Source organism: Magallana gigas, chromosome 9 (assembly GCF_963853765.1).
Source record: "Magallana gigas chromosome 9, xbMagGiga1.1, whole genome shotgun sequence".
Classification (NCBI taxonomy): domain Eukaryota; kingdom Metazoa; phylum Mollusca; class Bivalvia; order Ostreida; family Ostreidae; genus Magallana; species Magallana gigas.
The window spans coordinates 42,593,135-42,611,077 of record NC_088861.1 but is presented as its reverse complement, the minus strand read 5'-3'; the positions used below and the strand labels follow the sequence as shown (position 1 = coordinate 42,611,077).

General features: G+C 31.4%; 1 long non-coding RNA gene across 1 annotated transcript; it reads left to right on the top strand.

The window, feature by feature from the left end:
- Window positions 1–8,214: 8,214 nt before the first annotated feature.
- Window positions 8,215–10,433, top strand: LOC136271458 (uncharacterized). The gene is made up of 3 exons (XR_010709337.1): window positions 8,215–8,590; window positions 9,185–9,270; window positions 10,358–10,433. It is a non-coding gene; the product is annotated as an uncharacterized lncRNA (long non-coding RNA).
- Window positions 10,434–17,943: the final 7,510 nt, after the last annotated feature.

The following is a 17,943-nucleotide window of genomic DNA, read 5'->3' as shown; positions in this document are numbered from 1 at the left end:
TGTTGTGTATTTTTATATTATTTTCATGATTTGGAATATATTTTGAATATTAATTTGAAGAATTATTTATTAGTTTTTTAGTAAGTGCTTTATTTCTGGAGTTGCATTGAAAAGATATATCATTTTCCGCTTGTGCTGATACTTGGAGTTATCTGCCCTTTATCATACACAAAAATCAATTTAAGCCTTCCTAAAGTGGTAAAATCATAAACATTGTTATCTATTCAAGCAGTTAACCTATTTCATTAATGGAAAATATCTAAAAACAGAATTTCATGCTATTATTATTTGTTAAGACTCATTTAATAAGGTTTTCATGCTTGGAGTTATCTGCCCTTTGCAAAAAATATATAGAAACAATTCTTATAAAGCCAAATTAAATTATCCTGACACATTGAATTAAAAATATTTTGAAATATTTAATCAGTTTCTCATTTATTTAAGCAGAAAAAATTATTAGGCAGGGCAGGGAAAAATAGAAAAATAGAAAAATATGTGAAAAAAAATTTAGAAACCTATAGTTCAACACTTATATCTTTCGTTGATATTTTTAAAAACAAATTGATATTATCTTGCACTTTTTCATTTCATATACTTCCAAAACAACTCTGTGAAATCATTTCGGCCAGTCATCGTTGAAGCTATTTTCATTTGATGAATTTAAAAGGGATCGATAAATTTAAGTAAAAGATAAAAATTAAAGACGGTTCGGAATTTCTCAAAAGTAAAATATATAACGACAACATCGCTCGACATCTAATCAGAGCTAAAAATACAGCGAATAAACGAGTAAGTTTTGCAGAATAAAGTTGGCGTCTAGAAGAAAAAAAAGATGAACAAAGATTTTTCCGAATAATAATTAGGTTTGATGAAACTCGGAGACCATAAAAACTAAACAGTGTTATTGTATATTAAAGATAAAACAGAAGTTTATTTTCGTAGTAGTAAAATTCTTTGATAATTTGACCATCAACATAAGCAAAAATATGATATTTTAGTTTTTAAGCTGTAATCGTTAGTGATAAATACCACAGGTATGATAATAACGGACCGAAATGTTATCCATTATATACTTAGTAAGTTTTGATAAATTTGATATTCTTGATATAAATTTACGAACTATATCATCAACTGTAATTCAATTTTTAATGGATTTGATTTTTTTTGTTAAGTTGTGTTATTTAAGATTAATGTACAAAAAACAAACATAAATTATTTTCAATCAATATTAATATTTTGTAAAGCACCTTTGAAACCTATCAGGAAAAAATTCAAGTTCGTACTTGTGTGTACAAAGTATTTTTAACAATTAGATACCTCAAACCTTATGAAACTTGAATTGTTCAGTAGTTGAGCACTAGGCATATTTAAAGATAAGAAAAACACTGCAAACCATGCCAAAAAATATTGATTTTAATAGTTGAGGGTTCTATGCCACCAACACGATTGATTTTTTCTTTGTCTTTGTATTGGGTAAAATAACTAAATGCACTACAGGCAGACATTTTGTTTGCATGATTTTAGTGTTTTTATTTTTAAAGTTACTTTGGATAAAACATTACATGGCAATGGCCTTCATATTCAAAAAAAAAGTATATGTTGGAATATACTCTTATATAGAATTGATATGATTAATATTCATGATTTAATATTCAGTCTCCTTTCCCTGAAGAATTGTTTAAAATAATTCATCACCTTTTATAATAGAAGATACGTACATACCGAAGTTTATGGTGAAGGTTTAAGCAAGAGGAAAACAGAGAGCTTTATGTTCTTGGTTGATAAAAGAAATAGTTTACTTACACAATCATTCAGTAGAGGAATTGAAAATAAAAGTGTTCCCATGAACACAAACCACGAATCCTTGAGCAGACCCATGCTCTCTCTTCCAGGAATGCGAAAAGTTCTGTGCACGTTTGATAGGATTCGTTCTTTTTTTATGACGCATGCATATTTAGTAGACTTTTATCTGGCGCGCTCGAGATAGTGCTGGGTCATACAAGCCCTTTAAAACAGTTTTATCAAATCTAACCTACAAAAGCTAGAAAAGTCAAAATGAAGATGGCAACCTTACAACAAAACTTTATGATAAACGTGATAATTTCAATTTTTCTATAGTCATCTTTCCTTACTTATGTAGCAATATACCTTTATCACCTGCATATAGAGTTTTTGTCTGTTAGTTAATTCAATACGCAAGGGCATGCTTTTCATATGAACGGTCCGCAGAGGATGCTTACTCCTCCTAGGCACCTGATCCTACCTCTATCTTTTTGGAGGTCTGTGTTGCTCTGCTTTGAATTTGCATTTCGTTTTATGGATTTTTAAGATGGTTGACGGTTTGTTATTGTTATTGTTTTTTATGAACAGTTTCTAAGGCGAGGTAAGCAACTGACAAACAAGTTGATAAAACCGGACTATTAACAGTCTCATTTGAAGTCATCTTTTCGTAAGTTCTATGGTCGAACCAACGACCTTGTCAGCAAATGAAATCTTCCACTAGGTCGCATGCTGACTGACTTTTTTCGTACTAATTGTTAGATCATAATTAATCACCGAATTGTCTACGGACTTTTCCGGTTTTTTCCCGATTACGACAGGGAGCTTAAGGTGCGTGCGACCGGTCAGTTGAGGATGCTTACTCCTCCTAGGTACCTGATACTACCTCTATCTTTTTAAAATTCCGTGTTGCTCTGCTTTTAATTTGCATTTTGTTTTAAGGATTTTCGAGATGGTTGACGGTTTGTTTTTATCATTTTTTTCATCACATATTGATCATTGCAGTTTTCAAGAAGATCTTACACAACTGTTTCGGTATGGGATATATTCCTACATCAAACTTTGAACCCCTTGTGAGACCCAAGAATTCTCAAGGGGCTAAAGTCTAATTATTTTTAAAGAAACAACAATACGCCAAAAGTCTTGTATAACATGTGGTGATATCAAACAGTGTTCAAAATCAAAAGTCGACAGGAAAAATACAAAACAAGAGTACAGCGAACACGGACCTCATAAAAAAATAGAGCGAAATAAGGATCGGTCACGCTCGCCTTGTGCTCTTTGCCGTAATCGGAAAAACAGAAAAATCCCTAGACAATTAGGTGAATAATTATGGTCTAACAATAAGTATGAAAAACGTCAGTCAGCAACCGACCCAGGAGAAGGTTGTGTTTGCTGACAATGTCGTTTTACTGACTATAGAACCTACGAAAAGGTGACTTCATTCAAGGCTGTTGGTATTTTTGTTTTATCAACATGTTTTTTTTTTCAGTAGCTTGCCTCGCCTTAGAAAACCTTCATACGTAGAACATGCCCTTGCGTACCAATGTAACTGAGAGAAAAAAACACCATATGCAGGTGATTAAGTAATGTTGCTACATAAGTAATGAAAGTTGACTTTATAAAAATTGAAGTCATCACGTTTATCATAAAGTTTAGTTGTTAGGTTACCATCAAAGTCCATTTCCAATAAAATATCCAAATATGATACATATGAAGCAGCCTCTGTGGTATGTTTTATTTCACGTTAACTGGGATACAATAAGTCGACGTAATTATAGAAGTAGCAATTGCTAATTAATAACACGTCGTAGATATACCTGAATGTTGCGTTGAAGGCCACAGCGAGTGTTCATTTTATTCATGCACAAGTTTTTAAAAAAATAATTCTGCTTCATATTAATACACAGATAGGCCTGCTAACAATGGGTTGCAATTTGTAACCATGGGAATTCAAACAGATTGTTAGAAGACCTGATTTCCAAAAAACAACATAGATGTTGTCTATTAGAAACTCAAGCATCTTTTTTATATCCACTTCAGTGTACTTTTGTGCACAATCCGAATGGTTTTTGACAAAACAGTTTTGTAAATGACATATGAAAAAGTTAAAAAAAAAAAAAATACGTGATCCATGTGTATTAAAAAAACCAGCTATCAATGACGTCAATAAGCCTGGACTTTAGTTTATCGTAGGAGATGGTTGTATAAACTGTAACGAAAGTCGTAAGTTTTGATGTTATTGAATTTGGTAAAATTTTGGGATTTTAAATTTTGAAAAAGTTCCTTGAAATGAGAGTAGCAATGCACCAGATGATGACATTAGAGATTTGTTAATACAAGATTGATCAGAGCAGAAAAGTGATGGGTTTGAGTAACTGGCTGTTTTAATCGCTGAAATAATGAAATATTATGTTGTACCAATTTATGATAGTTTGTTTCCTTTCTATAAGACTCTTAAACAAAATTATAAAATTTGGCTTGCTCTCGGCAAGTTTGATTACCATCACGATAAAATAAACGGCATTTTTGTCATAATCAGCATATTTTCCCAGACACAGCACACATTAGTTATTCAAAAGCTCAATGGTGGACTTAATTACTAATGTTTCTCATGCGTTTTCAACTACTAAGAAACTTAAGGAAAAAGTTATGGAACTTGGCTTTCCGATATTTTGAATCGTCATTTTGACCTAGTTAATGATATTTAAAGGGAAAACCAGCATGAATTTACATAATCAGCACACTTTAAGAATAAAACAATACCATGCTGGACCATGATTAAAAAAAAACCCATTGAGGTCCAAATAATAAGTATTTGTCGTTAAACAAAACTTTTCGACTTAATCAGACCAGAATATGTTCTTTGATTTTTTTTAAAGAAATTGTTTAATCAAACCATGCCCTGTGTTCGTTTAGCAGTCTATTGGTTTTCATGTCAGTAATACACATTTGCTTTAGTGGACGAAATACACATGAAGCGAGGCGAGAGCCGAGTCTTCTGGAAAGCCGTGTATTGTGAGAAAACTGATAAGGTTCAATTCAATTTGAGCCTGTTTCCTTTGCGGTTTCATATCTTTATCATTTAGACCCCACCCCTCAGATAATCTTACCAGAGGTAAACAGACCTGAAAAAAACTTTCAGACGCTTTTAATTATGACACAAGATTTCTACGCTATCGTAAAATAGTGGGGCATTTCAACATGTGTACTCCCAGACTTACAAGCACAGACACTGTCCTCTAGGCGACAGTGTATATACAGCTAGCAACTATGTTATTGATCAATTATCTAGCTGAGTCTAAATTTAAGTTAAAAATGTTACACTTTATGAAATGCAAAGGTATTATTCAATTACTTCATTTGAAAAAAAAATACTTTTAGTTACCTTAACGCGGCATATATGCGCCAACACGGTAAATTGGCAAACAACAGCTAAAATGGTGTCTGAAACACTGAGTATATTCAATAGAAATATCAATTCAGTACTAGGAATGGGATTAAAGTTTTATTTTAAATTCTTAAAAACATATACTAGATACACATTTATTTGAAATTTGTCTTCCTTTACAAGTTTTTGACAGCAAACTTGTGAAGAATTTATCTTCCTAAATAGGGGCCATTCCTCTTTTCCTATTTTTACCAAATGAAATGTCTTGTTAAGATTTACAACTTTTTAAATAAGTTCAAATTATTAGGCAGGGCAGGGAAGGGGTTAAAATAGAAAAAATACGTGAAAATTTAAAAACCTATAGTTCAACACTTATATCTTTCGTTGATATTTTTAAAAACAAATTGATATTATCTTGCACTTTTTCATTTCATATACTTCCAAAACAACTCTGTGAAATCGTTTCGGCCAGTCATCGTTGAAGCTATTTTCATTTGATAAATTGAAAAGGGATCGATAAATTTAAGTTAAAGATAAAAATTAAAGACGGTTCGGAATTTCTCAAAAGTAAAATATATAACGACAACATCGCTCGACATCTAATCAGACCTAAAAATACGGCGAATAAACGAGTAAGTTTTGAAAAATAAAGTTGGCGTCTAGAAGAAAGAAAAGATGAACAAAGATTTTTCCGAATAATAATTAGGTTTGATGAAACTCGGAGACCATAAAAACTAAACAGTGTTATTGTATATTAAAGATAAAACAGAAGTTTATTTTCGTAGTAGTAAAATTCTTTGATAATTTGACCATCAACATAAGCAAAAATATGATATTTTAGTTTTTAAGCTGATTTCGTTAGTGATAAATACCACAGGTATGATAATAACGGACCGAAATGTCATCCATTATATACTTAGTTAGTTTTGATAAATTTGATATTCTTGATATAAATTTACGAACTATATCATCCGAACCAAATCACCTCAAATTGTTATTTGTAAACTGTAATTCAATTTTTAATGGATTTGATTTTTTTGTTAAGTTGTGTTATTTAAGATTAATGTACAAAAAACAAACATAAATTATTTTCAATCAATATTAATATTTTGTAAAGCACCTTTGAAACCTATCAGGAAAAAATTCAAGTCCGTACTTGTGTGTACAAAGTATTTTTAACATTTATATAGCTCAAACCTTAAGAAACTTGAATTGTTCAGTAGTTGAGCACTAGGCATATTTAAAGATAAGAAAAACACTGCAAACCATGCCAAAAAATATTGATTTTAATAGTTGAGGGTTCTATGCCACCAACACGATTGATTTTTTCTTTGTCTTTGTATTGGGTAAAATAACTAAATGCACTACAGGCAGACATTTTGTTTGCATGATTTTAGTGTTTTTATTTTTAAAGTTACTTTGGATAAAACATTACATGGCAATGGCCTTCATATTCAAAATAAAAGTATATGTTGGAATATACTCTTATATAGAATTGATATGATTAATATTCATGATTTAATATTCAGTCTCCTTTCCCTGAAGAATTGTTTAAAATAATTCATCACCTTTTATAATAGAAGATACGTACATACCGAAGTTTATGGTGAAGGTTTAAGCAAGAGGCAAACAGAGAGCTTTATGTTCTTGGTTGATAAAAGAAATAGTTTACTTACACAATCATTCAGTAGAGGAATTGAAAATAAAAGTGTTCCCATGAACACAAACCACGAATCCTTGAGCAGACCCATGCTCTCTCTTCCAGGAATGCGAAAAGTTCTGTGCACGTTTGATAGGATTCGTTCTTTTTTTATGACGCATGCATATTTAGTAGACTTTTATCTGGCGCGCTATAATTTTCTCGAGATAGTGCTGGGTCATACAAGCCCTTTAAAACAGTTTTATCAAATCTAACCTACAAAAGCTAGAAAAGTCAAAATAAAGATGGCAACCTTACAACAAAACTTTATGATAAACGTGATAATTTCAATTTTTCTATAGTCATCTTTCCTTACTTATGTAGCAATATACCTTTATCACCTGCATATAGAGTTTTTGTCTGTTAGTTAATTCAATACGCAAGGGCATGCTTTTCATATGAACGGTCCGCAGAGGATGCTTACTCCTCCTAGGCACCTGATCCTACCTCTATCTTTTTGGAGGTCTGTGTTGCTCTGCTTTGAATTTGCATTTCGTTTTATGGATTTTTAAGATGGTTGACGGTTTGTTATTGTTATTGTTTTTTATGAACAGTTTCTAAGGCGAGGTAAGCAACTGACAAACAAGTTGATAAAACCGGACTATTAACAGTCTCATTTGAAGTCATCTTTTCGTAGGTTCTATGGTCGATCCAACGACCATTATATAAATAACTCGTATGCTCCATAAATGCATGTAGGTTTGATCATGACATCAGTTTAATTTTATAAGCAAGTAATCAATGTACTTGTACACATAAATTGATTTCAGTGAAATGTACAGATAAAAATATCATCGGTTTGTGTTTCATAGATTTAGCTTATAAAATAGTAAAAAACAGGCACATAAAGTAATATCAATTTAATTTTAAGCAGGCAATTGAAAGCGGGAATAAACATTTCTTTAATAAGAAAAGACCTTGGTCTAATAAATACAACCAAAATTGGCTTGGGTATATTCACTGGCTTTAACATACAACTATTTGAAGTTACCGCTTTTCCACAAAATCCAACTGAAAGTTACTTCCATTTGTTGACTCTTCTGTATTGAAGTACAAAAGAAGACGTCACAACAACATGGCAAAAGCAGACGTTGGAAAAACATAGATCAAATTGGATGGAGAAAGCATGTGATTTAAGTTTTAGTGTATTTAGAGTTAGTCTCTAATCAATTGGTGAATATGAAATGAAACATGCTCTATTTGGATTTAGCTTAATTACCGATCTGTGCTTTATTCAAACTTTTTGTAAACACGTGACTGTCTTTTACAAAATGATCAAGTGAAACGGACAGAGGTTTCCTCTACATAAGTTTCTGACTTAAGTAATCTGACATACGAATCAAGCACTCAACCAAGGAAGCTAATGAGCTACCAACCTGCAACACTTATATAGGAATGCAATACAATTAAACACCCCACCCTGGACAGATGGTGTCCAAGATGGAAAGAATCGCAGTGTGTACTCTTCTAGAGTGTCAACCCATGATGAGCATAGTTCTGAGGTACCCACAGCGATTACAGAAATCCATCATTGCCATGCGTTTTAAGTGAAAGTCAGATCTGGTGTCAGTGATGTGGTTTGATTAAATTAACCCCAAATCTCTGGAATATACAATGTATATGTTTAAAACCTCATGAACAAGCGAAAAAATAGGATCATAAAAAGGCAGTCTATGGAGATAAGATGCAGTCCATAGCAGTCCTTATTCCAATTGGTCAAGGTATGTATATTCACATCCGAATCAAATAATTTTCAGCCAATCTTATAGTCTGTTCAAGCTTCCACCGCTTGTTAATTTTCTCAATGAATACACCTCAGGTCTAAATGTACAGAGTAAATTTTAAGAATCAGGCATCAGATTCCCCGGCAAACAAAATTATCTCCCCCCCCCCTCAAACACCCTCTCCAATTATTAACAGTATCACCCAGGTTCTTCATGTCATTCGCAAAGTGAAATTTCAGTGGTTATTATTTTTTTTAAATTGATAATTTTAGAAAATACAAATACTCCCCCCCCCCCTCCCTCCAAAAAAAAATGTTTTTCACCTTTTTGATTTATATTCTCTTTCGCATCATGTTATATTTCATACCTAAGTTGTTTTTGGGTTGGGTTTTTTTTTTGGATGATTTGAGCCATCTTAATTAAGCAAACAGTGATGGAAATACCATTTGGAACAGACTACTTAATTTAGATTATATAATATACATGTAAAGTTAACAGCATTAAAGTAAAGGTAAAGGTAATTTGAAAAATTTGTTTAAAATGATTCATTTTGTTATAAAATTGCTGTAAATATATTAAAAACAATTGTAGGATTATGTGTATGCTGCAGAAATAAATGAATTTGGCTCTTATCATCACAACAGAGTCTGTCAAAAGGGAGACATAGAACAGAAAATGTGAGTTGATGATTTTAAACAAAATTAATCAAAAAGTGATGTCACATGTAGATATTCAAATCAGCTGATAGTATATTATCTATCATGCAGGGATCAACTGTTACACTTGTCCAGTTTCTGTGTCCAGCTGATTTTTGTATTTGGACAAGTAAAAAAACAAAAACACTTGTCTGGTTTACAATTAGTTTTCTTGAACAATTATGATATGATGTCATGATAAAATGCCATGAAAAATTAAAAACTTTTTTTTCACTGTAATGGAACTGATCAAACTTTAAGTATAAAAAAAGAAATATGAAATTTCAGTGAGGGTTGAAAACCTATATCCAAACTATATAGTAGCTTAGTTACTGAAAAATATGTTCTAAATCTACTTGTCAGTGTCATATCACTAGAACACACCATCAGATTGAGTAGAATATTCTTCTCTTGAGTGATATTATATACAATAGTAAGATATCTTTTAAACCTTAATAATTTATTTTTAATATTTAAAAGATTTTTTTATACTGACCCAGTACTGAGATACACTGTATTTGATAACAACAACAATAAGGATAATTTTTAATGAAGTATTTTGTGACAGTAAATAATGTGGAGACCAACTTTACCAATACTGTACCATACCATACCTCTTATCAATTTCTATCATTTATTTTATATGCCATTCATAATTTTTCATACTTATCAATGACAAATTACAATTTAAAATAGCATTAATACAAGTAATCCACCTGCGTCAAGAACAGGTTAATATTTTAGTTAATGGTGAGCCCTGTTATGCTATATGTAATTCAGTTGCAGCTATTAATTAGTGCATGCAACTATAGACTAATATGTATTCCAAGTAAAATAACATTAATCAATATAACTTGAGATAATAATTAAAAGCTATTTCCTCTTTTTCACTTTTGAAATTTTGTACATGTAAACATAAACACATCAGGATTTTCCTTCTTTTTTGAAAAAACAAAACAACATTCAGTCAAATTTGAACATGTCTGTTGTTTTATGCGAAATACATACATGTAAATGATATGATTAAATGATCCATACATGTAATATTTTACTTTTTTCAACATTGCAGAGTGTTGAGGAAAATGATCAGAACAGTCCAGTAAATACCCAGACCAGCAAGACAGTCAGACATACAATGCTAGATGAAACAATAATAAACAAACTGAACTTGCTAAAATATTGAGCAATTCAACATTAATTTTTTGTCACTGTGTTGTGTATTTTTATATTATTTTCATGATTTGGAATATATTTTGAATATTAATTTGAAGAATTATTTATTAGTTTTTTAGTAAGTGCTTTATTTCTGGAGTTGCATTGAAAAGATATATCATTTTCCGCTTGTGCTGATACTTGGAGTTATCTGCCCTTTATCATACACAAAAATCAATTTAAGCCTTCCTAAAGTGGTAAAATCATAAACATTGTTATCTATTCAAGCAGTTAACCTATTTCATTAATGGAAAATATCTAAAAACAGAATTTCATGCTATTATTATTTGTTAAGACTCATTTAATAAGGTTTTCATGCTTGGAGTTATCTGCCCTTTGCAAAAAATATATAGAAACAATTCTTATAAAGCCAAATTAAATTATCCTGACACATTGAATTAAAAATATTTTGAAATATTTAATCAGTTTCTCATTTATTTAAGCAGAAAAAATTATTAGGCAGGGCAGGGAAAAATAGAAAAATAGAAAAATATGTGAAAAAAAATTTAGAAACCTATAGTTCAACACTTATATCTTTCGTTGATATTTTTAAAAACAAATTGATATTATCTTGCACTTTTTCATTTCATATACTTCCAAAACAACTCTGTGAAATCATTTCGGCCAGTCATCGTTGAAGCTATTTTCATTTGATAAATTTAAAAGGGATCGATAAATTTAAGTAAAAGATAAAAATTAAAGACGGTTCGGAATTTCTCAAAAGTAAAATATATAACGACAACATCGCTCGACATCTAATCAGACCTAAAAATACGGCGAATAAACGAGTAAGTTTTGAAAAATAAAGTTGGCGTCTAGAAGAAAGAAAAGATGAACAAAGATTTTTCCGAATAATAATTAGGTTTGATGAAACTCGGAGACCATAAAAACTAAACAGTGTTATTGTATATTAAAGATAAAACAGAAGTTTATTTTCGTAGTAGTAAATTTCTTTGATAATTTGACCATCAACATAAGCAAAAATATGATATTTTAGTTTTTAAGCTGTAATCGTTAGTGATAAATACCACAGGTATGATAATAACGGACCGAAATGTTATCCATTATATACTTAGTTAGTTTTGATAAATTTGATATTCTTGATATAAATTTACGAACTATATCATCCGAACCAAATCACCTCAAATTGTTATTTGTAAACTGTAATTCAATTTTTAATGGATTTGATTTTTTTTGTTAAGTTGTGTTATTTAAGATTAATGTACAAAAAACAAACATAAATTATTTTCAATCAATATTAATATTTTGTAAAGCACCTTTGAAACCTATCAGGAAAAAATTCAAGTTCGTACTTGTGTGTACAAAGTATTTTTAACAATTAGATACCTCAAACCTTAAGAAACTTGAATTGTTCAGTAGTTGAGCACTAGGCATATTTAAAGATAAGAAAAACACTGCAAACCATGCCAAAAAATATTGATTTTAGTAGTTGAGGGTTCTATGCCACCAACACGATTGATTTTTTCTTTGTCTTTGTATTGGGTAAAATAACTAAATGCACTACAGGCAGACATTTTGTTTGCATGATTTTAGTGTTTTTATCTTTAAAGTTACTTTGGATAAAACATTACATGGCAATGGCCTTCATATTCAAAAAAAAGTATATGTTGGAATATACTCTTATATAGAATTGATATGATTAATATTCATGATTTAATATTCAGTCTCCTTTCCCTGAAGAATTGTTTAAAATAATTCATCACCTTTTATAATAGAAGATACGTACATACCGAAGTTTATGGTGAAGGTTTAAGCAAGAGGAAAACAGAGAGCTTTATGTTCTTGGTTGATAAAAGAAATAGTTTACTTACACAATCATTCAGTAGAGGAATTGAAAATAAAAGTGTTCCCATGAACACAAACCACGAATCCTTGAGCAGACCCATGCTCTCTCTTCCAGGAATGCGAAAAGTTCTGTGCACGTTTGATAGGATTCGTTCTTTTTTATGACGCATGCATATTTAGTAGACTTTTATCTGGCGCGCTCGAGATAGTGCTGGGTCATACAAGCCCTTTAAAACAGTTTTATCAAATCTAACCTACAAAAGCTAGAAAAGTCAAAATAAAGATGGCAACCTTACAACAAAACTTTATGATAAACGTGATAATTTCAATTTTTCTATAGTCATCTTTCCTTACTTATGTAGCAATATACCTTTATCACCTGCATATAGAGTTTTTGTCTGTTAGTTAATTCAATACGCAAGGGCATGCTTTTCATATGAACGGTCCGCAGAGGATGCTTACTCCTCCTAGGCACCTGATCCTACCTCTATCTTTTTGGAGGTCTGTGTTGCTCTGCTTTGAATTTGCATTTCGTTTTATGGATTTTTAAGATGGTTGACGGTTTGTTATTGTTATTGTTTTTTATGAACAGTTTCTAAGGCGAGGTAAGCAACTGACAAACAAGTTGATAAAACCGGACTATTAACAGTCTCATTTGAAGTCATCTTTTCGTAAGTTCTATGGTCGAACCAACGACCTTGTCAGCAAATGAAATCTTTCACTAGGTCGCATGCTGACTGACTTTTTTCGTACTAATTGTTAGATCATAATTAATCACCGAATTGTCTACGGACTTTTCCGGTTTTTTCCCGATTACGACAGGGAGCTTAAGGTGCGTGCGACCGGTCAGTTGAGGATGCTTACTCCTCCTAGGTACCTGATACTACCTCTATCTTTTTAAAATTCCGTGTTGCTCTGCTTTTAATTTGCATTTTGTTTTAAGGATTTTCGAGATGGTTGACGGTTTGTTTTTATCATTTTTTTCATTACATATTGATCATTGCAGTTTTCAAGAAGATCTTACACAACTGTTTCGGTATGGGATATATTCCTACATCAAACTTTGAACCCCTTGTGAGACCCAAGAATTCTCAAGGGGCTAAAGTCTAATTATTTTTAAAGAAACAACAATACGCCAAAAGTCTTGTATAACATGTGGTGATATCAAACAGTGTTCAAAATCAAAAGTCGACAGGAAAAATACAAAACAAGAGTACAGCGAACACGGACCTCATAAAAAAATAGAGCGAAATAAGGATCGGTCACGCTCGCCTTGTGCTCTTTGCCGTAATCGGAAAAACAGAAAAATCCCTAGACAATTAGGTGAATAATTATGGTCTAACAATAAGTATGAAAAACGTCAGTCAGCAACCGACCCAGGAGAAGGTTGTGTTTGCTGACAATGTCGTTTTACTGACTATAGAACCTACGAAAAGGTGACTTCATTCAAGGCTGTTGGTATTTTTGTTTTATCAACATGTTTTTTTTTTCAGTAGCTTGCCTTGCCTTAGAAAACCTTCATACGTAGAACATGCCCTTGCGTACCAATGTAACTGAGAGAAAAAAACACCATATGCAGGTGATTAAGTAATGTTGCTACATAAGTAATGAAAGTTGACTTTATAAAAATTGAAGTCATCACGTTTATCATAAAGTTTTGTTGTTAGGTTACCATCAAAGTCCATTTCCAATAAAATATCCAAATATGATACATATGAAGCAGCCTTTGTGGTATGTTTTATTTCACGTTAACTGGGATACAATAAGTCGACGTAATTATAGAAGTAGCAATTGCTAATTAATAACACGTCGTAGATATACCTGAATGTTGCGTTGAAGGCCACAGCGAGTGTTCATTTTATTCATGCACAAGTTTTTAAAAAATTAATTCTGCTTCATATTAATACACAGATAGGCCTGCTAACAATGGGTTGCAATTTGTAACCATGGGAATTCAAACAGATTGTTAGAAGACCTGATTTCCAAAAAACAACATAGATGTTGTCTATTAGAAACTCAAGCATCTTTTTTATATCCACTTCAGTGTACTTTTGTGCACAATCCGAATGGTTTTTGACAAAACAGTTTTGTAAATGGCATATGACAAAGTTGAAAAAAAAATACGTGATCCATGTGTATTAAAAAAACCCAGCTATCAATGACGCCAATAAGCCTGGACTTTAGTTTATCGTAGGAGATGGTTGTATAAACTGTAATGAAAGTCGTAAGTTTTGCTGCTATTGAATTTGGTAAAATTTTGGGATTCTAAATTTTGAAAAAGTTCCTTGAAATGAGAGTAGCAATGCACCAGATGATGACATTAGAGATTTGTTAATACAAGATTGATCTGAGCAAAAAAGTGATGGGTTTGAGTAACTGGCTGTTTTAATCGCTGAAATAATGAAATATTATGTTGTACCAATTTATGATAGTTTGTTTCCTTTCTATAAGACTCTTAAACAAAATTATAAAATTTGGCTTGCTCTCTGATTACCATCACGATAAAATAAACGCCATTTTTGTCATAATCAGCATATTTTTCCAGACAAAGCACACATTAGTTATTCAAAAGCTCAATGGTGGACTTAATTACTAATGTTTCTCATGCGTTTTCAACTACTGAGAAACTTAAGGAAAAAGTTATGGAACTTGGCTTTCCGATATTTTGAATCGTCATTTTGACCTAGTTAATGATATTTAAAGGGAAAACCAGCATGAATTTACAAAATCAGCACACTTTAAGAATAAAACAATACCATGCTGGACCATGATTAAAAAAACCCCATTGAGGTCCAAATAATAAGTATTTGTCGTTAAACAAAACTTTTCGACTTAATCAGACCAGAATATGTTCTTTGATTTTTTTAAAGAAATTGTTTAATCAATCCATGCCCTGTGTTCGTTTAGCAGTCCATTGGTTTTCATGTCAGTAATACACATTTGCTTTAGTGGACGAAATACACATGAAGCGAGGCGAAAGCCGAGTCTTCTGGAAAGCCGTGTATTGTGAGAAAACTGATAAGGTTCAATTCAATTTGAGCCTGTTTCCTTTGCTGTTTCATATCTTTATCATTTAGACCCCACCCCTCAGATAATCTTACCAGAGGTAAACAGACCTGAAAAAAACTTTCAGACGCTTTTAATTATGACACAAGATTTCTACGCTATCGTAAAATAGTGGGCCATTTCAACATGTGTACTCCCAGACTTACAAGCACAGACACTGTCCTCTAGGCGACAGTGTATATACAGCTAGCAACTATGTTATTGATCAATTATCTAGCTGAGTCTAAATTTAAGTTAAAAATGTTACACTTTATGAAATGCAAAGGTATTATTCAATTACTTCATTTGAAAAAAAAATACTTTTAGTTACCTTAACGCGGCATATATGCGCCAACACGGTAAATTGGCAAACAACAGCTAAAATGGTGTCTGAAACACTGAGTATATTCAATAGAAATATCAATTCAGTACTAGGAATGGGATTAAAGTTTTATTTTAAATTCTTAAAAACATATACTAGATACACATTTATTTGAAATTTGTCTTCCTTTACAAGTTTTTGACAGCAAACTTGTGAAGAATTTATCTTCCTAAATAGCGGCCATTCCTCTTTTCCTATTTTTACCAAATGAAATGTCTTGTTAAGATTTACAACTTTTTAAATAAGTTCAAATTATTAGGCAGGGCAGGGAAGGGGTTAAAATAGAAAAAATACGTGAAAATTTAAAAACCTATAGTTCAACACTTATATCTTTCGTTGATATTTTTAAAAACAAATTGATATTATCTTGCACTTTTTCATTTCATATACTTCCAAAACAACTCTGTGAAATCATTTTGGCCAGTCATCGTTGAAGCTATTTTCATTTGATGAATTTAAAAGGGATCGATAAATTTAAGTAAAAGATAAAAATTAAAGACGGTTCGGAATTTCTCAAAAGTAAAATATATAACGACAACATCGCTCGACATCTAATCAGAGCTAAAAATACAGCGAATAAACGAGTAAGTTTTGCAGAATAAAGTTGGCGTCTAGAAGAAAAAAAAGATGAACAAAGATTTTTCCGAATAATAATTAGGTTTGATGAAACTCGGAGACCATAAAAACTAAACAGTGTTATTGTATATTAAAGATAAAACAGAAGTTTATTTTCGTAGTAGTAAAATTCTTTGATAATTTGACCATCAACATAAGCAAAAATATGATATTTTAGTTTTTAAGCTGTAATCGTTAGTGATAAATACCACAGGTATGATAATAACGGACCGAAATGTTATCCATTATATACTTAGTAAGTTTTGATAAATTTGATATTCTTGATATAAATTTACGAACTATATCATCCGAACCAAATCACCTCAAATTGTTATTTGTAAACTGTAATTCAATTTTTAATGGATTTGATTTTTTTTGTTAAGTTGTGTTATTTAAGATTAATGTACAAAAAACAAACATAAATTATTTTCAATCAATATTAATATTTTGTAAAGCACCTTTGAAACCTATCAGGAAAAAATTCAAGTTCGTACTTGTGTGTACAAAGTATTTTTAACAATTAGATACCTCAAACCTTATGAAACTTGAATTGTTCAGTAGTTGAGCACTAGGCATATTTAAAGATAAGAAAAACACTGCAAACCATGCCAAAAAATATTGATTTTAGTAGTTGAGGGTTCTATGCCACCAACACGATTGATTTTTTCTTTGTCTTTGTATTGGGTAAAATAACTAAATGCACTACAGGCAGACATTTTGTTTGCATGATTTTAGTGTTTTTATCTTTAAAGTTACTTTGGATAAAACATTACATGGCAATGGCCTTCATATTCAAAAAAAAAGTATATGTTGGAATATACTCTTATATAGAATTGATATGATTAATATTCATGATTTAATATTCAGTCTCCTTTCCCTGAAGAATTGTTTAAAATAATTCATCACCTTTTATAATAGAAGATACGTACATACCGAAGTTTATGGTGAAGGTTTAAGCAAGAGGAAAACAGAGAGCTTTATGTTCTTGGTTGATAAAAGAAATAGTTTACTTACACAATCATTCAGTAGAGGAATTGAAAATAAAAGTGTTCCCATGAACACAAACCACGAATCCTTGAGCAGACCCATGCTCTCTCTTCCAGGAATGCGAAAAGTTCTGTGCACGTTTGATAGGATTCGTTCTTTTTTATGACGCATGCATATTTAGTAGACTTTTATCTTGCGCGCTATATTTTTCTCGAGATAGTGCTGGGTCATACAAGCCCTTTAAAACAGTTTTATCAAATCTAACCTACAAAAGCTTAGAAAAGTCAAAATAAAGATGGCAACCTTACAACAAAACTTTATGATAAACGTGATAATTTCAATTTTTCTATAGTCATCTTTCCTTATTTATGTAGCAATATACCTTTATCACCTGCATATAGAGTTTTTGTCTGTTAGTTAATTCAATACGCAAGGGCATGCTTTTCATATGAACGGTCCGCAGAGGATGCTTACTCCTCCTAGGCACCTGATCCTACCTCTATCTTTTTGGAGGTCTGTGTTGCTCTGCTTTGAATTTGCATTTCGTTTTATGGATTTTTAAGATGGTTGACGGTTTGTTATTGTTATTGTTTTTTATGAACAGTTTC